The following is a 21177-nucleotide window of genomic DNA, read 5'->3' as shown; positions in this document are numbered from 1 at the left end:
GAAGTACCTTTTACTGAATGGACTTTTGATGAAAGAGATTTAGTATAACTTAGTGTAAAGTGTTTGAACTGTTTTTTCTGTACTTTAAAATCAGAAGATTACTTGCGTGTTTCCACTTACACTACTGGTAAAGAAATTTGGGATAAATTATGTATTACTTATGAAGGAACTAATGAAGTTAAGCAATCCCGTGTGAACATTCTCTTGCATGATTATGATCTTTTTCGTATAAAACCTCATGAAAGAATTTTTGATATGTATTTGAGATTTACTTAGATTGTTACTTCATTGCATGCCTTAGGAAGAGAACTCACTAATTATGAAAAAGCCAATAAAAATTTGAGGTAATTGCCTTCCTCTTTTGATGCTAAAATCACTACAATTACTGAATCCAAAAATTTAAATGCCTATTCGATCGATAACTTACTTGCTTCACTCATTTCTTACGAGCAAGGGGTGAACCAAAGAAATCTTGATACAGGTGAGAGGAAGAATGGTGGCACTTAAGGCGAACGACTCGGGCACTAACTCATCCGGGTTTGAAAGCGATGATGTTGCCTTAATCACGAGGCAATTCAAGAGCTTTCTAATAAAGAAGCACAAGAATCATCAGAAGTGGAATAAAGGTAAGGGTAAAATTTTTTTTAAGAATTCTAATGATAAAATTTGTTTGAATGCAGGAAGCCAGGGCATGTTAAAACTGATTGCCCCACACTCAAGTCTCTCCCAAGCAAGGAAAAGGGTGAGGAGAAACCTAAGTCTAAGAAGGACAAGAAGAGATTCCAAAAGGCATTCTAGGCTGATTCTACATCAGACTCCTCTGAGACTGAACCTAAAGAGGAGACAACAAACTTGTGATTAATGGCAGAAAATAGTCTTAGTCAAAGTGACCAAGAAGAGGTTTGTGAACCAAGTTATGATCAATTATTTGAAATTTGTGAGCACATGTATGCACATATAAAAAACTCAAGAAAACTCATGCTAATTTGAAATTAGAATTTTTAAATTTACAAAAAAAGCATGAAATTCTTCTTAAAGATCATTCTATAATTGATACTAATCAAATGGCTTTACTTGATGAATTTGGTTCTTTAAACAAAAAACATGTTGATTTATCTGATGCTCATAATTCCTTAAAATCATCCCATGCCTATTTAGAAAAAGAATATAAAAAATTAGAAAGTCTAAAAGCTTTTGAAAATAAAAAACCTTCATTTCATGCATAACATAAAAAGCATCACTATAGATTAGTGCATCCTTTTCCTGGAATTAGATGTTTTTCATGTGTCATGCTAAGTCACATAGCACACACTTGCACCATTTTTTTTTTTTTTGAGAAAATGCAAAGTTGCATTAAAAAGAAAGAAATAACAACCTAATACAAATTAGGAAGTAAAGATCTAATAGATCCTTGATTAAGAGAAAAAGGATCCTTATTGGAAGCGATTTTGTTAACATTAAACCTATTATTTTTGAAATGAAGCCCACTGTTTCCTATTATGAAATCGTTGAGATGCAGGGGATACCAAAGTATGAAACAACCCAAAGGTTGGTTAGTATCCCAGAGTTCCCATCCGATTAAAGAATAAAATCTAGTAATGATTCCATAAACAATTATAATAAGTTTAAAAAACAAAATTACCAAAAGAAAAAACCAACTATAAAAGAGAGTCAAAAGAAAATAACAGAAGTAACAAGACAATCTCAAAATACCTATGCAAAATAATAATAGGTATTTATGATGTCTTTCCCAAATACTAATGCTGTAATACCAAGCAAAATATATGGAAAATTCTTTGATAAGAATTTCCAACCTTATGAATCTAATGGCTTTGCTATTATGAAACCCAAGTTATATGATTCACAGCATGCATTGCATTCTACTTTCCATAAGAAGGAACCCAAACATGTTTGGGTTCCTAAATCTGACATTTAATAATTTTGTAGGCAAGCTCTCACAAAAGGCCTCGTGAGAGCATGTGGTACTTGGACATCGGATGCTTTTGACATATGACTGGTGATGCCAATCAATTCATTTTGCTGGAGACCAGGACAAGAGGCAAGGTGACTCTTGGAGACAACACCACCATGAAGGTGGTAGGCTCAGGTATAATTAGTAATTCCAAGAACCTTTTAATTAAAAATGTTTTGCTTAGAGATAAATTGAAATACAACTTGCTCTACATCAGTCAGCTTTGCGACAAGGGCTTCATCATAATTTTTTTGACAAATTCATGCATTATCAGCTTAAATAATAACACTGTTTTGCAGAGAAAGTGGATCAACGATGTTTACATGCTTGATTTAAATAACATTGAATGTGCTGCTTCATTTTGCTTAAAAACTACTGTTGATGATTCATGATTGTGACACAGGAGATTATGTCATGCCAGTATGAAAACCCTTAGGAATGTGACCCAAAAAGACCTAGTTAGAGGTGTCCCTAAGCTTAAGTTTTCAAAAGACCACCTTTGTGATGCCTGTCAACTAGGAAAGTAAGTCCACTCCACTTTTCACTCTATTAAGGACATTAGCACCTCTAGCTCCTTAGAAGTTCTTCACATGGATTTGTTTGGAACCATTAGAACTGCCAGCTTGGGAGGGAAAGTTTATGGTTTTGTGATTATCGATGACTACTCGAGGTTTACTTGGATTAGATTTCTATCACACAAAAATGAGTCTTTTGATGAGTTTAGAGCCTTCTTTACTTGGATTCAGAAAAAGCTAGGTTGTGAGATCTTGACCATCCATAGTGACCATGGGGGAGAGTTTGAAAATGAGAGATTTGGAGATTTTTGTGAGGACAAGGGGATTAGCCACAACTTCTCAGCTCCTAGGACCCCTCAGCAGAACAGGGTAGCTGAAAGGAAGAACCAGACCTTAGTGGAAGCCACTAGAGCCATGCTTGCTGAGTATTCACTTCCAAAATACTTTTGGGTTGAAGTGGTTAACACAGCTTGTTATATGTTGAATAGGGTGAATGTTAGAGCCTAATTAGATAAGACACCCTATGAGATCCTTAAGGGTAGGACACCAATTCTTTCCCACCTTCATGTCTTCAGTTATAAGGTTTTCATTCACAATAATGGGAAGTCTCACTTAGGAAAATTTAATCCAAAATCTGATGGAGTGTTCTTAGGATATTCTAGTATTGGGAAGTCTTTTAGGGTGTTTCATAATAAAACTTTGGTGGTGGAGGAAACTACTCATGTAGTGTTTGATGAGTCTGATCCTAGAAAGCCTTGAGTTGAGGATGATGATGATGTTGGAGAGATTACCTCTAGAGTAGAAAATTTAGAGAAGAGGGTAGAGCATCAGAACACTGAAGGAGTAGGAGATGTTACCCAAGGAGTAGAAAATATAGGTCTAGAGGAAAGGGTTGAACCTTCACACACTTTGCCTAGAGATTGGGGATACTCTTCAAGTCACCCTAAATATCTGATCTTAGGAGACCCTTATGATAGAGTTAGGACTAGACATGGACTTAGGAAGGAAGTGAACCACTCTACCTTTATCTGAATGACTGAACCCACCAATGTAAACCAAGCCATTTCTGATGATTTTTGGATCTTAGCCATGCAGGAGGAGTTGAACCAATTTGTAAGGAATGATGTTTGGGAGCTTGTAGAAAGACCTAAGGGACAAAGTATAGTTGGAACTAAGTGGGTCTTTAAGAATAAGGTGAATGATTATAGAGTGGTGGTTAGGAATAAGGCAAGATTAGTGGCTAAGGGGTATAACCAAATAAAAGGGATAGATTTTGAGGATACTTTTTCCCTTGTAGCAAGATAAAAAGCCATTAGAGTGTTATTAGCCTTTGCCTGTTATAAGGGATTTAAGCTTTTCCAAATGAAGGTTAATAGTGCCTTTTTAAATGAGGAAATAAAAGAGGATGTGTTTGTAGAATAATCCCCAGGTTTTGAGAGTTTCCAATTTCCAAATCATATTTTCAAATTAAAAAAGGCATTATATGGATTAAAGCAGGCACCTAGAGCTTGATATGAAAGGCTTAGCACATTCTTACTAGTAAGGGAGTTTATTAAGGGGAGCGTAGACACCACCCTATTCCTGAGGAAAGTAGGAGATACTTTACTTATTATTCAGATATATGTCGATGATATACTTTTTGGATCTTCTAATAAAGGCTATGTGATGATTTTTCTAAAATAATGAGTAAGGAGTTTGAGATGAATTTGATGGAAGAGTTGTCCTACTTTTTGGGGTTTAGTATAAAACAAATGGATGATGAAACCTTTCTGAATCAATTAATATATATATATAAGACATCTTGAAGAAGTATGAAATGGACAAAGCTAAGCCAATTACTACTCCCATGTCCTCAAGAATTTAGTTGGACAAAGACCCAAATGGAAAATCAGTTGATCAAAAGAAGTACAGAGGGATGATTGAATCTCTACTTTACCTGACTGCTAGCAGACCCGATATAATATTTAGCATTTGTCTTTGTGCTAGATTTCAAGCTGATCCTAAGGAATCCCACCTGACTGCAGTTAAGAGAATTCTTAGATACCTTTTAAGGAATCTGGTATCCTAGGAACAACACTTTTTTGAGATTATTAGATATTCTGATTCTGATTTTGTAGGATATAAGGTGGATAGAAAAAGCACTTCTAGAATTTATCAATTCATAGGACAGTCTTTAGTCTCTTGGTCTAGTAGAAAGCAAAACTCTTTTTCTCTTTCCACTGCTGAAGCTGAGTACATTGCTTTAGGAAGTTGTGTGGCCCAAGTCCTTCGGTTAAAATAATAAGTACTTGATTTAGGATTACCTGTAAGCACTATCTCAATTCTTTGTGACAACACTAGTGCCACTTGTATTTCTAATAATCCTATCCAACATTCAAGGACTAAGCACATTGACATAAGGCATCACTTTTTTAGAGACCATGTGACTAAGGGAGACATTGACTTACACCATGTGGTGACTGAGAATCAACTGGCTGACATATTTCCTAAACCACTGGCCTTTGACACTTTCAGCACTTTAAGGACCAGATTGGGTGTGATTGACATTAATGCATGAACTTGATCTCTACTAATTTTTGATATATTATCTGCTAATCTGTAACACCCCACAGTACCCCTTAATAGTATTGGGAGTCTTACCAACATAATGATAACCATTTCATCATTTGATCAAATAGTACTTTTAAATATTTGGCAAAAGGGACCACTATCTAATTCAATGGCGATAATGCTAGGTTTACCTGGGCTCCATTGAATATTGTTATGAATGTGTAGCCAAATATATTACAAACTAAAATTGGTATTCGATGCAAACTTCAAAAGAAGTAAAGACTAATGTTAATGACAATTTTATGATGTTTTTCATGTAAGGTATCATATTCTTTGGGGTCCCTTTTGCCCCTCTTGTAATACAGATATATTATCTGGAGTCCCTTTTTCCCCTAGGGTCCCTTTTTCCCCACCTGTAATTACAGTGATACATCTTTTGTAGCCAAACTTTACATTTCAATTGATATTCACAAAGCTTTTCAGTGTTCATAAGTCATACTTAAGTTGTTGCATTCTTTCATAATCAATGCTGTGATCACCAGTGTACAATTAAAATGAATATCATATGCGAGGAAATTGATCTCTTTCCAAAACATTATCAATTAGGAAACATTTAGATAAACATAATCAGCCTCAATTTAAACTCACATAATGAATTTATGTAAGTGGGTAGTCATACTTGAAAACTTGGATAAGAACATCATTCAACAACATAAATAACTTGTAATACATATTTTCCTTTAATTCAATCAATTACCAATATACAAGTACAAATTAACAAGAATTGCCTTTAAAATTTAATTTGCATTGCTTACATCTTTGATGATTCATCTTTTCAATTCCACCTTGCACTCTTCTTTGATTAAAGTCGCAACGAAACCTTCTTTTTGCATGTAACCAAATGAATATAGGACACCATAAGATACCACATTCTTAATGCTTTAACTATTAATTGGAAATCCATACTAAGCATATAACAGAATAATTTACCTTGATTTCCCTTTCTCCCTTAACTTTATTTTACCCTTCTGTGACAAATTTTCTTTACCGGATATAAATTCTACATTAAAATAACACTTTCATATTAACCAAATTCTACTGTTAAACCAAATAAAACTTCTAAATTTTTTTTCCTGATCCTCAAGCCTTCTTTCTCTTCAACATTCATTTCTTTATTTTCCCTTAATCTCACTGCCACATACTTTAAAGAAATTTATCAAAATTCTCTACAGGAATTCCATACCTGAGCCAACCGAACTCTGCTACAGGACTTATAAATCTAAATTACCGCTGTTTTCTAATGTTCATGTGCCAAAGTTGCGACAGGTTTCCCAAGCACTGTGCTGATCTCGTCCAGCCCACAATACCGATCTCTGTTGCAATATGCCAATTTTGCTTCACTCAAAATTCTCTCACGGAAATTACTCTCACAAAGCAACATAATTTCTCTTGTATTTATTTCTCATTACCGAACAATGCCACTGTCCTTTAGACCTTCTTGCTTATGGAAATTTGGTTTGTGTGATCTCCCCAAAACAGAGAATAGTACATCCAATATAATGGATAAAGGAGTTATGGATAATGAAAGAGAGGGACCCACACTCAACCATAATGGAATTCCAAAAGATCTCAACCTTCTGATGTAATTCTACCATAAGATGCATCTTTTCATATGTAAGAAAAGATTTAACTTATTTTCTTATTCTTGAAAGTTCGTTAGGGTTGTTAAGCCCTATAGAACTGGCCCGAGGCTAACCAAGAGGGGGGGGGGGGGAATTGGGGTTTAAAAATTTCTTTAAGCAAAAGAACGATTATCACAAACCAAATCACCACAAAAACAAGTGCGGAAGAAAATAAATACGGAAGCAGTAAAAATAAGAATACAAGGGTTTATAGTGGTTCGGTCAACACGACCTACGTCCACTCTCCGGAGGCACCCTCCGAGTATTGCACTACAATCGTGAATCTCCTTTAGCCCCCACAGCTAGGCAGAGAAGCCCTCACAAGAACACCTCCTTTTTGCCACACCCGGCAAGGCAGAGAATCCAACTCCTTTTGCTTCCTCCTGAAGCAGGCAGAGAACCACGATCACTTGCTGAAACTTAACTCTCCCAACCCTTCCAAGGATAAGAGACTCTAGGGAAGGATAATGCTTGGAGCAACCCTTGTGAATCCTCTCACAAGCTCCGCCTCACAAGATCCTCTCTCTCTCTCCCTCTCTCTCTCTCTCTCTCTCTCTCTCTCTCCTTTAGGTTTTCTCAGGTCAAGACAGCAGCCAAGGATGTTAAAAAATGTTGAACAAGAGCTCTTAAATAGAAGAGCTTCAAGGAGGCTCATTAATTACAAGTTGCCAACTTTATCGTCGAGGACGATATGAAAATCATCCTGGTCGATCCGTACAAATCTCATAAGATCGGCCAGAGCATTGCCTTGAATGCAAACTGGATGATTGAAAATTTGCTTGATCATCCTAGCCGATCAGTTCAAATCAGAGGAAAATCGTCCAGCACATCGCCCTGAATTTGATCTGGCCGATATTTATTGTCCAGAAGCAACTAAGAGTTTTTGAATAGATCGTCTTGGCCGATCCTGTGATCATCCAGGACGATGTGATCGTATCAATCATCCTTAATTACTTCCTTGATTTATGGATCAATTTAGGCCTAATTGTGTGATATCGACTAGGCCGATATCATGATCGTCCTAGCTGATTTCCAAAAATACAGAATACCTAAATTGATCATGGAAGAAAATTTTTTCTGTATTGAGCATATTGTCTTGGCCGATATAGGTATCATCCAGGCCGATCGGTTAATTACGACTGCCTTAACTAAGAAATTATGATTAGATCTTTTATTTTGAACTCGATCATCCAGGATGATATAAATATCGTCCGGGACGATATGAGTAAAAACACAAGTTCTAAATCTCTCAAGTGTGTGTGTGTAGGGCTACTTAACATCAGTCGCTTCAAATAATTATAATTGAATCAAGAAAGAAAAAAAGAAAATTACAGACTCACTCAATCCTAATCTACCCAGTCTTGAGCTGATTCTGATTTTTGTCCGATCTTTGAGTCCTGAAAAGTCAGTTAAAAAAAAGCCAGTCATGTGAAACAAGATTTGTTTGCTATCATCAAAATCATAATCTAAAAATATGTTTGTAACAATTTTCCCCTTTTTGATGATGGCAAACATATCGATAATCAATTCTAAAACAGTAATGTAAAACTAAACAAGCTTTTAATTTTTCAAATAGAACAAGTACAAACATACTACAAGAGCAAGTGTAAATATTGTACTCCCCCTTTTGACATCTCAAAAAGGAGGAGGAAACTAAAAACAAAAATTAAAGCAATTAAAAACACAATACATAAAAGAAAGAAATCCACAGAAAATAGAAACTAAAACTAAAAAATCGAGGGATCCTGATCATCAGATGGAGGTGGAGGTGGTGGAGCATGCTGAAAGTAGCTAGCTAGCATAGTAAATTGAGCATTGAACCAGGCTATATCCTGGTTGTACTGCTGTTGCTGGTGAGTAATATAGCTGTCAAAACGGGCTATGTCCTCTGTGCGGTGCTGCTCGTAGTGGGTCATGTCCTCAGAATTTTGGTTCTCCTGTGCAGCAACGTAAGCGTGGTCTCCCAACGATCAAATCTCTCCACTAACTGGTCAAACTGTGAGTGCTGGCGAAGAGGAACAGGATTAGGAACGGGAGCGGGAGGCTCCTCCTCCTCGGCCCCCTGAGGTTCCCCATCTCCTGGGTGGAGACGAGTACTGTGAAGGACATTGAATGAATTATTTGAGTACCAGGGAGCCGGATCGTTGGGGTGAGAAGGATATTGAAGATTATATTTGGTTTGAAGAACATATGAGATGATGTGTCCCAAAGCCAGATTGGGTTTCCTCTTATGACCCGGATCACAGATTATAGTTAAATGATCATTATTTCCTCTTAGATCAGTAGCATTAAAATCTCTATGGGCCATGATGTAAAAGGTGGTAAGAGAAAGTAATGGGGTGATGTGGATTCGGTCCCCGGCTTTTGGAATTATGGAGGTGCGAAGGACATATTGGATTGTCCGAGCATCTTTGACTAAAGAGCTAGTCTCTCCAACATGAAAGAGAGAGTTGGTTTGATGTAGAAAATGATTTGCAGCGGACCAGTTGAAGTCAGGATCAGAGACAATTAAATGCAGCTTATCCCCGGTGGTGGATAGCTACAGCAGTTCAGCACAGTCTTGATATGTGATCTCACTGGGTGTCGATTCACATAGGTGGTTAGGGCAGTGTAGGCAGCATTTATTAGGAGATTTGCAAAAAATTCAAACAGAAGTTTGAAGGCAAAAGGGACTTCTAGAGTAAGAATGAAGAAGAGAGAAGTATGAGCGAAGAGATCTAGTATCGAATATGAAAGGTAGGCAGGATTGATTATACTGGAGAGAGTGATGCTGCATTCCTTGTACCGACGGTAAGATGCTTGATCATCCACTTCCCTGAATTGAGGGTCCAGAGTGGCCCTCTAGGAACTTTCAGAAGCTTGTCGGACTCACTTCCCACCAGCCATAGCAAGAAATCAGTAAGTAAAAATGAGATAAGAAGAAGCTTTGAGGTGAAAATAATGGCTAGAATGGTCTGAATTTAAAGAAACGGCCACATCGTTCAGGACGATCGTAGAATCGTCCAGGATAATTTGGTTCAATTATTGCATATAGTCCGATTGGTCAAAAAGGTGGTCTGATCATCCGGGCCGATCAGATATCAGCCAGGATGATTAGATATAGGAGATCGTCCCGAGGAGTCAAGCCGGACAACAGTTGAAAAAATAGATCGTTCTGGCCGATTAGGCGTATCGTCCAGGATGATGCACAATAATTGATCGTACCGGCCGAAGTTAAAATGTTTTAAATCTGTACCACGTGTATCATCCAGGACGAACAATGGATCGGCCAGGATGATTGTCCAATAATGGATCGTCCGGGGCCGGTTTTAAGGATTTAAATGTACTGACACGTGGATCGACTAGGATGATCAGGTGTATCAGCCAGGATGATGACCATAAATGCATCGGCCAGGACAAAAATTGTTGAGTCTAGTAATTACTTCTGAAATTGTTAGGAGATAACTATACATTTGAACAATAATGTTTGGAATCATCAAAACTACATAAGTTGCATAAATATAACTCATTCAAATAGCAACTATTCAAACAAAAATTGTATCGGTTACGACGATCAAAAAATGATTGTAACATAGTTCGTTCATATCGGCCAGGATGATATAGGATTGTCCGGGACGATGAGTTACAGAAAGCTCAGAAAAGTTTAGCAGATAAAATTTTGAAGAGAAATTATCATATCATCCAGGATGATAGAGGTATCGGCCAGGATGATGTGACAAGAATTTTAAAATCAAGGAAAGATGGAGATGATCATGGAAAACCTCAAACAAAAAAAAATAAAAAATATAAAAAAAACAACAAAAACACATAAAAATAAGAAAAGAAAAAAATGAAGTTTTTTTTGTTTTTAATTTTTATATTTTTTTTTAGCAAATCAAGAATATGACAAATTTCCCAAATAATTAAATTTTAAAGATTTGAACGATCAATAAGTTAACAATGTCATAATATGAAAATGGTAGAAAATTCGACCATGTTTACCCTAGCTTAGACTTTTTTCAGGATAAAAATTGTCTTTTGAAAACAAGCGGTCTAACTCAAAATAAATTGGTTAAAAAGAAGATACCTTCAAAACTTGATAACAAATAAAATATCTTATAAAATTGTATACCAAAGTAATTTGTCTCTATCATGGAATTTGAAATCAACCTTTGAAATTATCAAATAACCCATGAGTCCTTCTAAGTTTAAAAAGTTTTGAAAAGAGAGGATAGCTTGCATTTAGTTGTCTCATTTTATGCCTCTTGTCACTTTGATTGACTCTTTGAGCATCTTTTTATTTTTTATACACTTTAGTGTATATACTTTTCTTTTCAATTTGGCGTCATTGGCCATTTTGTTTAATTTTTGCAAGGTAAAAACTCTTTAAGAAACCCTTAAAATGGTTCTTAGTTGTGATTATATCTTCTAGCTATTAGAGAAGAGGAGTTCTCTCTCTAACATAGGGAAGAACAAACCACAAAATGAAAATCAAAATCATATGATAAGTGCAACGACAAGATTTCAATTAACTTGAAAGATATATAAGAACTTTAGATCATATATATAAGATAGACTCTTTTAGCAAGGTAAAAAGGATCTTAATTTCAAAAAACCATTTTTTAAAATGAGATAGACTTTTTGTTTAGAAAAGAAAACTATATCACCAAAGGAGGTTAGAGGGAGGGAAACCATCAATGGTGTTTTCCCCCTTTAACCGATTTAGAAATGCTAATCATTGGCCATAAATCTCCAAAGTTTAAGAACAAGGAAAAATCATCATAAAGAAAACAAAAGTAAAAACGACTAGAACAACAAAAAAAACTATCACAAAAAAAAAAACATAACAATAATCAAAATGCAATTCAAGAATTTGTTAAGCAGCAAGTTTAAGAAGTTATAAGCTGTGAGCCTCCGTTTGTCCAAGTATCATATGCTCTCACGAGGTCTTTGGTGAGAGTAATCCTGTAAGAATCAATAATTGTCAGACTTAGGAACCCAAATAGGTTTGGGTCCCTTCTCATAAAAAGTAGAGTGTAATGCATGTGTGCTATGCTGTGAATCATGCAATTTTGGTCTCCACACCCAATGTGTACTACAGTGAACATTGCAAGTGTGTGAGATGTGTCCTAACAATCCACATGAAAATCATCTAACACTAGGAAAAAAATTTCTTAAATGGTTTGGATTGTAATGCCTCTTCCTAGGTCTTGGCTTTAGATCAGAAGTAGGTGTCATCCAATTTCTCTTAATTGAGTCCAATTCATCTTTAAGCCTCAAGTTAGTATCTTTCAAAGCATTATTATCAATCCTCAAGTTGCGCTCTATTTCTTTAGATTTCTTTAAATAAGATTTGAGTGAGGTATGTGAAACTTTTAATGCATCATGCTCATCAGTTAATTCTGAATGCTTTTTGTTTAAATCATCAAATTCATCAAGTAGAGCCATGTGATTTGAATCAATCGTAGAATGATTTTTGAGAATAATTTCAAATTCTTTTTGTAAATTAGAAAGTTTCAACTTTAAACTAGCATGAGTCTTTTTAAGTTTTTTGTATGATGCATGAATTTTCTCATAAATTTCGAATAATTGATCATAAGTTAGTTTACATACCTCTTCTTCATCACTTTGATTAAGATGATCTTCTTCCATTAAGCACAAGTTTGTTGTTTCATCTTCAGGTTCAGTCTCCGATGAATCAGATGCAAAATCCACCCAAAATGCCTTTTGAAGCCTTTTTTTGTCCTTTCTAGACTTGGGTTTCTCCTCACCCTTTTCTTTGCTTGAGTGATCTTGAAGTGTAGGATAATCCGCTTTGACATGTCCAGGCTTCCTGCATTCAAAGCAAACAACATCAGAAGATCTTTTAGAATATTTATTATCCTTACCTTTTCTCCAATTTTGATGATGCTTTTTCTCCTTCCTTAGAAAGCTTTTGAATTTCCTTGTGATAAAGGCAATGTCATCGCTCTCAGACCCGAAAGAATCAGAGTCAGATTTGTGCGCCTTCAGTGCCACTATTTTCTCCTTCTTTTTCTCACCTGCATCAAGATTTCTTTGATTCACCCCTTGCTCGTAAGCAATGAGTGAGCCAAGTAAGTTATCAATCGAATAGGTGTTTAAATCCTTAGATTCAGTTATAGCAGTGATTTTAGCATTAAAAGATGAAGGTAAGCATCTCAAAATCTTGTTCACTTTTTCATAGTTTGAAAGTTCTCTTCCTAAGGCATGCAATGAAGTAACAATTTGAGTAAATCTAGTATATATTTTAGAAATTAATTCATGAGGTTTCATAAGAAAAAGTTCATAGTCATGTAAGAGAATATTCAAACGGGATTGTTTAACTTTATTAGTGCCTTCATAAGTGAGACACAAATTATCCCAAATTTTGTTACCAGTTTTGCAAGTGGAAACACGCATGTAGTTTTCTGATTTTAAAGCACAGAAAAAGAAATTAAGACATTTTGCATTTAACTGAGCCAAATCCCTATCATCTAAAGTCCATTCAGTAAAAGGAAGTGGAGCAGTAATGCCGTTAAGTTTACCAGTTGGAGGTGTATAACCATCCTTAACAAGCATCCACATGCGATAATCAGTAGATTGTAAAAATGTTGACATGCGAGTTTTCCAAAAATCAAATGAGATATTATCAAACAAAGGTGGTCGGGTAATAGAATACCCTTCCGGTGTATTACGATTCCCAAAGTTAGCCATGGATCAAAATTTAAAAAGTTTTAAAACTTTGTTTTTATGAATCCCGCTCTGATACCACTTGAAAGTTTGTTAGGGATGATAAGCCCTATAGAACTGGGCCAAGGCTAACCAAGAGGGGGGTGAATTGGTATTTAAAAATTTCTTTAAGCAAAAGAACGATTATCACAAACCAAATCACCACAAAAATAAGTGCGGAAGAAAATAAAGGCGGAAGCAGTAAAAATAAGAACACAAGGGTTTATAGTGGTTCGATCAACTCGACCTACATCCACTCCCCAGAGGCGCCCTATGAGTATTGCACTACAATCATGACTTTCCTTTAGCCCCAACAGCTAGGCGGAGAAGCCCTCCCAAAAACACCTCCTTTTTGCCACACCCGACAAGGCAGAGAACCCTACTCCTTTTGCTTTCTCCTAAAGCAGGCAGAGAACCACGATCAATTGCTGAAACTTACCTCTCCCAACCCTTCCAAGGACAAGAGACTCTAAGGAAGAAGAAGTAGAACAATGCTTGGAGCAACCCTTGTGAATCCCCTCACAAGATCCTCTCTCTCTCTCTCCCTCTCTCTCTCTCTCTCCTTTAGGTTTTCTCAGGTCAAGACAACAGCCAAAGATGTTCAAAAATGTTAAACAAGAGCTCTTAAATAGAAGAGCTTCAAAGAGGCTCATTAATTGCAAGTTGCCGACTTTATTGTCCAGGATGATATGGAAATCTTCTTGGCCGATCAGTACAAATATCATAAGATCGGCCAGAGCATTGCCCTGAATACAAGCTGGATGATTGAAAATTGTCTTGATTGTCCCGGACGATATCACGATCGTCCTAGCTGATCAGTTCAAATTAGAGGAAAATCATCAAGAGCATCGCCCTGAATTTGATCTGGCCGATATTTATTGTCCAGAAGCAACTAAGGGTTTTTGAATAGATCGTCCTGGTCGATCCTGTGATCGTCCAGGATGATGTGATCATATCAATCATCCTTAATTACTTCCTTGATTCCTGGATCAATTTAGGCATAATTGTGTGATATCGTTCAGGTTGATATCATGATCATCCTAGCCGATTTCCAAAAATACAGTATACATAAATTGATCATGGCGGTAAATTCTTTTTTTATTGAGCATATCGTCTTGACCGATACAGGTATCATCCAGGCTGATAAGTTAATTTTGGCTGCCTTAACTAAGAAATCCTTATTAGATCTCTTGTTTTGAACTCGATCGTCCAGAACGATATAAATATCGTCCAGGACGATGTGAGTAAAAACATAAGTTCTAAATCTCTCAAGTGTGTGTGTGTGTAGGGTTACTTAACATCAGTCACTTCAAATAATTATAATTGACTCAAGAAAGAAAAAATGAAAATTACAGACCGACTCAATCCTAATCTACCCAGTCTTGAGTTGATTCCGATTTCCGTCCGATCTTTGAGTCCTGAAAAGTCAGTAGAAAAAAGGCAGTCGTAGTGAAACAAGATTTGTTTGCTATTATCAAATTCATAATCCAGAAACATGTTTGTAACAATTCTGTCTACTGTTAAGAAATTTATGGCCTTAAAGTAATGAATCTTATTTACTTAATTAACATTACATGAATTTATTATTAATCATTTAAAAAAAATTTTGACAATATAATAACTTAATTCAAATGTTTATAATACATTTAAAATAATTCTACGTACCTCTTTGATTCTTACATGATTAATTTGCTTTATCTTTTGTTAGTTTTTTGGTTGTTTATTTTTTTTATATTCTCTTTGCTTTTGGTACTTTATTTTTTCGTATGCCTTAATTTATTTTTTTTTCTAAATCCTCGCTGAATTGATATCGTATGCATTGTTTTTGTCTTTTTGAAAATTTGTAGTCAATGTCTTACATCTCTTAATCTGCTAAAGGGTAAAAACACCGTTGATTGTGTCTCTTTCTCTAACCTATTTTGGTGATAAAATTTTCTTTTCTAAACAAAAGACTATCTCAAATTAACAACTGGATTTTACAATTGAGATCTTTTCTACCTTGCTACAGTAATTTAGCTTATATTATAATAGTCAAAGTCTTTATGTTACTTCAAGATTTCTTGTTATCTTGTCAATGCATCTCTCATATGATTTTTGATTCTATTTTGTGGTTTATTCTTTCCTATATTAGAGAGTGAGTTTTTCTTCTCTAATATCTGGAAGTTATACTTACAACTAAGAATACTTAAGAGTTTTCGAAAAAGAATCTAGCTTGCAAAAAAAAAAAAAAAAGTGGCCAATGATGCCAAAGCAAAAGATGCGCAATGAAGCCAAATTTAAAAAAAAAAACACAAAGTGTATAAAAAATCAAAAGATGCATAAAGTGCGCCATTCAATGGATAAGCAGCATAAAATGAGCCCATCAAAAAGCAAGCTATCTACCTTTCTTTCAACTCTTAAAACTTAGAAGATTTCATGCATCTCTTGAGATTTTCAAGGACTTGATTTCAAATTTCATGATTGTAACAAACTACTTTGATATACTATTCTATAAGATATTTTTTTGAAACTAGATCGGATATCTTTTTCTTATTCAATTGATTTTTCTGAGTTAGGCCTTTTGATTTCAAAACACGATTTTACCCTAAACGAAGTTTGAGCTTAGGGTTAACATCATCAGATATTTTACCTTTTTTTGGATTTTTGATGTTGTTAACTCATTAACTTACAAATTTTTAAAATCAATCACATAGAAGACTATATCATGTTCATGCCTTGATTTAAAAAAAAAAATTCTTTTCTAGTCTTTTTGTAGTTTGTTATTTTAGTTTTCTATTCTATTTTTGTTTTTGTTTTATTATTTCTTCCTCCTTTTTGTGATGTCAAAAGGGGGAGTAGTCTGCTGTATCATGTACTTTGATTCTGGAATTTAGTAAACTATTTTTTCGTTACACTGCTTCCATTAAATTATCAAAACTGCTTAAACTTTTCTGATTATGATTGCCATCATGAAAAAGGGGGATATTATTTCAAATCTAAGTTTATGGATTAGACTTTTGATGATAGAAAACATTCATAATTATCTGCGACTACCTTGCCTACTAACATTTCAGGACCACAAGATCGAGACTGCAAGCTGAACTAGCTCAAGATGGGGTAGATTAGGTCTGAGTCAATTTGTGTTGTACTTTTTTCCTTTCTTAAGTCAAATGTAATCCTTATGGTGCCTAATGTTAAGTAACATTGCACACACACACCTTGGAAATGTTTCTGACCGTTTCTTAAAGTTTACTATTTTTGATAACTTCGACCGGGACGATATTCATATCGGCTTGGACGATCGGTTAAAAAATAGAAACCCTAATTAGGGCATCCTGGTTAAGGCAGCCGTTATTAAGCACATCATCCTGGACGATCCCCAAACCGGCCAGGACGATAGGATCAAATTAGAAAGAATCGGCCACCAGATCTATTTAGGTAAGATTTATTTTTGGATATCCGCCAGGCCGATCCATTATATTGTCCTGGATGATATAGCATAATTACACCTAAATTAATCTCGCAATTATGAAAAGTAATTAAGGCTGATTAAATGATAACATGGCTGGGCCAATCACAAGATTAGCCGGGATGATGGCGTGGACGATTGACATCAGCCTGCTTCAAATCAGAGAGATGTCCAGAACAATTTGGCTCGGATTTGAACTAATTGGCCAGGACGATATGTTATCAACCTAGATAATGTGAAAATTTTTTTTCTGATCATCCCATGTTGTCCAGGCTGATTTAGCTTAAATTATACTGATAGTACATGACAATAGAAATATCATCCTAGACGATAATATTGATTCTTGAAATTCTATTTAAAGGACCCAAATTTTCTCATGAAAAACACCTTTACCTACAGTCTCGACCTGAGAGAGCCAAGAGAAAATGGAGAGAGAGGGAGGAACTTATGAGGGGGAGTTTGTGAGAGGGATTCACAAAGGTTGCTCCAAGCAAGGTTCCAAGGCATCTTTTCTAATTTTCATCCTTCATCCTTGGGGGTTCAAGGGAGGTATTCTTCAGCAATTGGTCAGGGTTCTCTGCCTTTTTCAGGAAGAAGAAAAAGGAGTTGGGTCCTCTGCCTGCTTCAGGAGGAAGCAAAAGAGTTGGGTTCTCTGCCTCGTCGGGGTTAGCTAAGATGAGTTTTTGTGAGGGCTTCTCCGTCTTGCTGTGGGAGCAAAAGGAGAGTCACTTTTGTAGTGCAATACTCGGAGGGCGCCTCCCGGGAGTGGACGTAGGTCGAGTTGATTGAACCACTATAAATTCTATGTGTTCTTTTCTAACTACATTTATGCATTTATTTTTCTGCACTTTGATTTCTATGGTGATTTTGGTTTATGATTGTGCTTTGGTTAAGAAATTTTTTAAAATACCAATTCACCCCCTCTTGGTTAGCCTCGGGCTAGTTCTTAAGGGCTTAGCATCCCTAACAACCTTTCAAAAATCTTTCCAGAGACCAAATGAGGTAGTGTGCATTGAATCCTTTTACTCTCTCCTAGAATAGGAAGATAACCTATAAATCACTCCCTCATGGAGTAGGAAGAGAACCTTAACATCCTTTTACTCCCTCCTAGAGTAGGAAGTGAACTTTGGAAATCCTTTTACTCCCTCTTAGAGAAGGCAGTAAACCTTGATCTGATGCTGATGAAGATTAATTCCAAAGCCACCAAGGAATTACAAAAGCAGCTGAAGAAGATGATGGAAACTTTGGAGCAACCTTTGTGAATCCCTCATAACTCTCCCTCGTAAGGATCTCTCTCTCTCTAAGGCTCTCTTCTCTTCATTCTCTAAGCTCTTTCTTAGGTCAACCCAACAAAAAAATATATTTAATTAGAGTATTAGAAATATGTAAATAGTGGCCTTCAAAAAACCTTAAATTTCAAGAGTACTATCTTCTATTCATACAATATGATGCACATATCATACGGTACAATCCGTGTAATTTAGACTCATCCAACAAGATTATTCAGATGAGCTGTTCAACTTTTATAACATTTTGTATTGTAGATCAGAACATCATACATTATGAACTATAAAAATTCTTTATGTTCGTTTCAGATGATCCTTGGGATGGCCAACTTTATACATAGGTGATCATCTAGTACTGTGGACATCATATAGTATGATCAGTTTAAAAATCATAGATTTCATTTGGTACGATCTCTGGGATGACCAACTATAATAATTGTCCATGATTTGATAGCCTGACATCGTGGAATTAATTAAGAAATATTTTATATAGGGCATACAGTACAAACCAAATTATACTATGCAATTAGTATATAATTAGTATCTTTCTTAATCTTTAGCAGCTAGGGTTTTGACAGAGCATAATAAATCTTATAGTATGAATTAAAATCGTATAGTATAAAACCAATATCGTACAGTATGAATTACTTAAAAAAACAACTCTCTAAAATTATTTTTATCTCTCCCCCTATATGTAAGGTTACTTAGGAATGATATCCACCAAATTATATACGACTCAAGAAAGGAGAAAATACATAATAAAATAAAAATTAATTTTGACCCTAGTCTATCTAATCTTGAGCTGATCAAAATTGTAAGTGAATGATGGAGCTATTTCTTAAAGCATTAGTACACACAAGAATAAAACAAAATATCATGAAAATAAGAGAAAGTAGTATCAGACACAATAATATTTGTTATCATCAAAATCATATTGCTTGAATAAGGTTTGAAATAAACCACCTCTATGATGCCTATAAATTAAGAAAATAATTTGTTCATCTTTTCATTCCATAACAGACATTACCACTACTAGACTACTAGAAATCTTGTATATGGGCTTATTTGGTCCAATCAGTACACCAGCTTAATTGAAAATAACTTTTGGATATCTGATTGTTGATGATTACTGTAGATACACTAGGTTAGATTTCCCGTACACAAAAGTGAGTCATTTTTTGGAGTTTAAAATGTTCTCCATATGGATTCAAAGAAATTTAGGAGTTATGATATCCATAATCCATAGTGATTATGATGGGGAATTTGAAAAAGAGAAATTTGATTTTTTTTGTAAGAAGTTTAGAATTGAGTATAACTGTTTTTGCCCCTTGGACCTCTTAGTAGAATGGAATAGTTGAAATAAAAAAAATATAACATCAGTGAAATTTGCTAAGGCTATGTTAGCTGATTATTCTCTCCCTAATTTTTTTTGGTTAGAGGTAGTAAATATTGTATGTTATGGTTTGAATAAGGTGAACATTAAATCTAAAGTAAATAATACACCTTATGAGCTACATAAGGATAGGACATAAAATCTTTCTCATTTGGATATCTTTGGGTGTAAATGTTTTGTGCTCATAAATCTTAAATCTCTTTTAGGAAAAAATTGATTCAAAGTCAGATGAATGAGTCTTCTTAGGTTATTTATTTATAGGTAAATCTTATATAATCTTTAATAAAAGGACATTAGTTATAGAGGAGTGCACCGATGTTATTTTTTATGATTTTAATAAATTAAGCAAGCCTATGTTAGAAGATGATGATGAAGTAGAGATACATGAGTAAAGTCTATTGACCTAGGTGATAGAGAAGAACCTCAGGAGCCATTCCCTAGAGAATGGTGATACTCATCTAGTTAACCTAGAGAGCTTATCATAGGAGATTGTTCCATAGGAGTTAGAACTAGGCCAGGACTTAGGAAGGAGGTTTGGAATTCTACATTCATCTTTATACTAAAACCTATAAATATTGAGCAAGCCTTAACTTATGATTATGAGTGGTGGGAAAAATTTATGTCACCACGCAGATTTTGATTTCTCCTATTTTGTAATCGAATATTACATTGAGAATAAAGTACGGTCTCGAGAGTCCGACACAATATTCTACAATGGATTCAATATCAAAATAGGGTTTTGAAAATTGATATTTCTATAATCAAACATAGTTCAAAGAATAACATATCATCTCAAAAAATAAACATAAAATTCTATAGAATATGTTTAAAAATAGAAATAAGTTATTTGAAAAAGTTTATTCATTCTTTTATTTAGATATAACAAGGAGAATATTATATCATCTTGAAAGACGAACATAACATTCTTCAAGACATCCAAAACAAGAATAGATTTTATAAAAATTCATCATTTCTAAAGTTGAATATAACAAGTATAATATTATATTATCTGAAAGATAATAATAATATTCTACCAGTCTATTCAAAATTAGAAATGAGGTTTTAAAAATATCTACGTTCCCAAAGATTCTTCCCTTGTTTTATACGAATAAAACAAGGTTTATTTTAGTCTGGGGTTCTCAAATCCCTATAAGAGCAAGCCCCTATAGTTAATTACATCCTAGGAGAAAAGCTCCTAAGAAAACTCTCGATTAAAGCAGTGATTTCATACCCTTTTGACTACAAAGTAAAAGACAAGGAAATAGAAGCATGAATTTTTCAAGGAGAAAGCTCAATGTTGAACATTTATTAACGGGTCAAAGGAAGAGAAGTAGGAGGCGTCGGATTCTGAGAAGCTCAGAGACAACCTCAGCCTACCCTATGTTGGGCTTTACATTTTAAGAGAAAATTTTATATTTAAGTTGACATTTTATTAGAAATTTGGGATTATATTCCCGGAGGGCGAGGACTTAAGATCTAAAAAGAATCTGCCTCAGAACCTAAATCTAATTTGAGTACTACAAAGTAGTGACCCGAACCTAACTAATGAAGTGCAAATCTGGACTTACCCCGGCCTGGATTGGGGAGCCAGCTAACCACCTAGGCGCTTTAAAACCATATGTC

This window comes from Dendrobium catenatum, unplaced genomic scaffold, assembly GCF_001605985.2.
Source record: "Dendrobium catenatum unplaced genomic scaffold, ASM160598v2 fragScaff_scaffold_742, whole genome shotgun sequence".
NCBI classification, from domain to species: Eukaryota; Viridiplantae; Streptophyta; class Magnoliopsida; order Asparagales; family Orchidaceae; genus Dendrobium; species Dendrobium catenatum.
The sequence above is the reverse complement of the archived record's forward strand: the minus strand, read 5'-3'. Positions refer to the sequence as shown.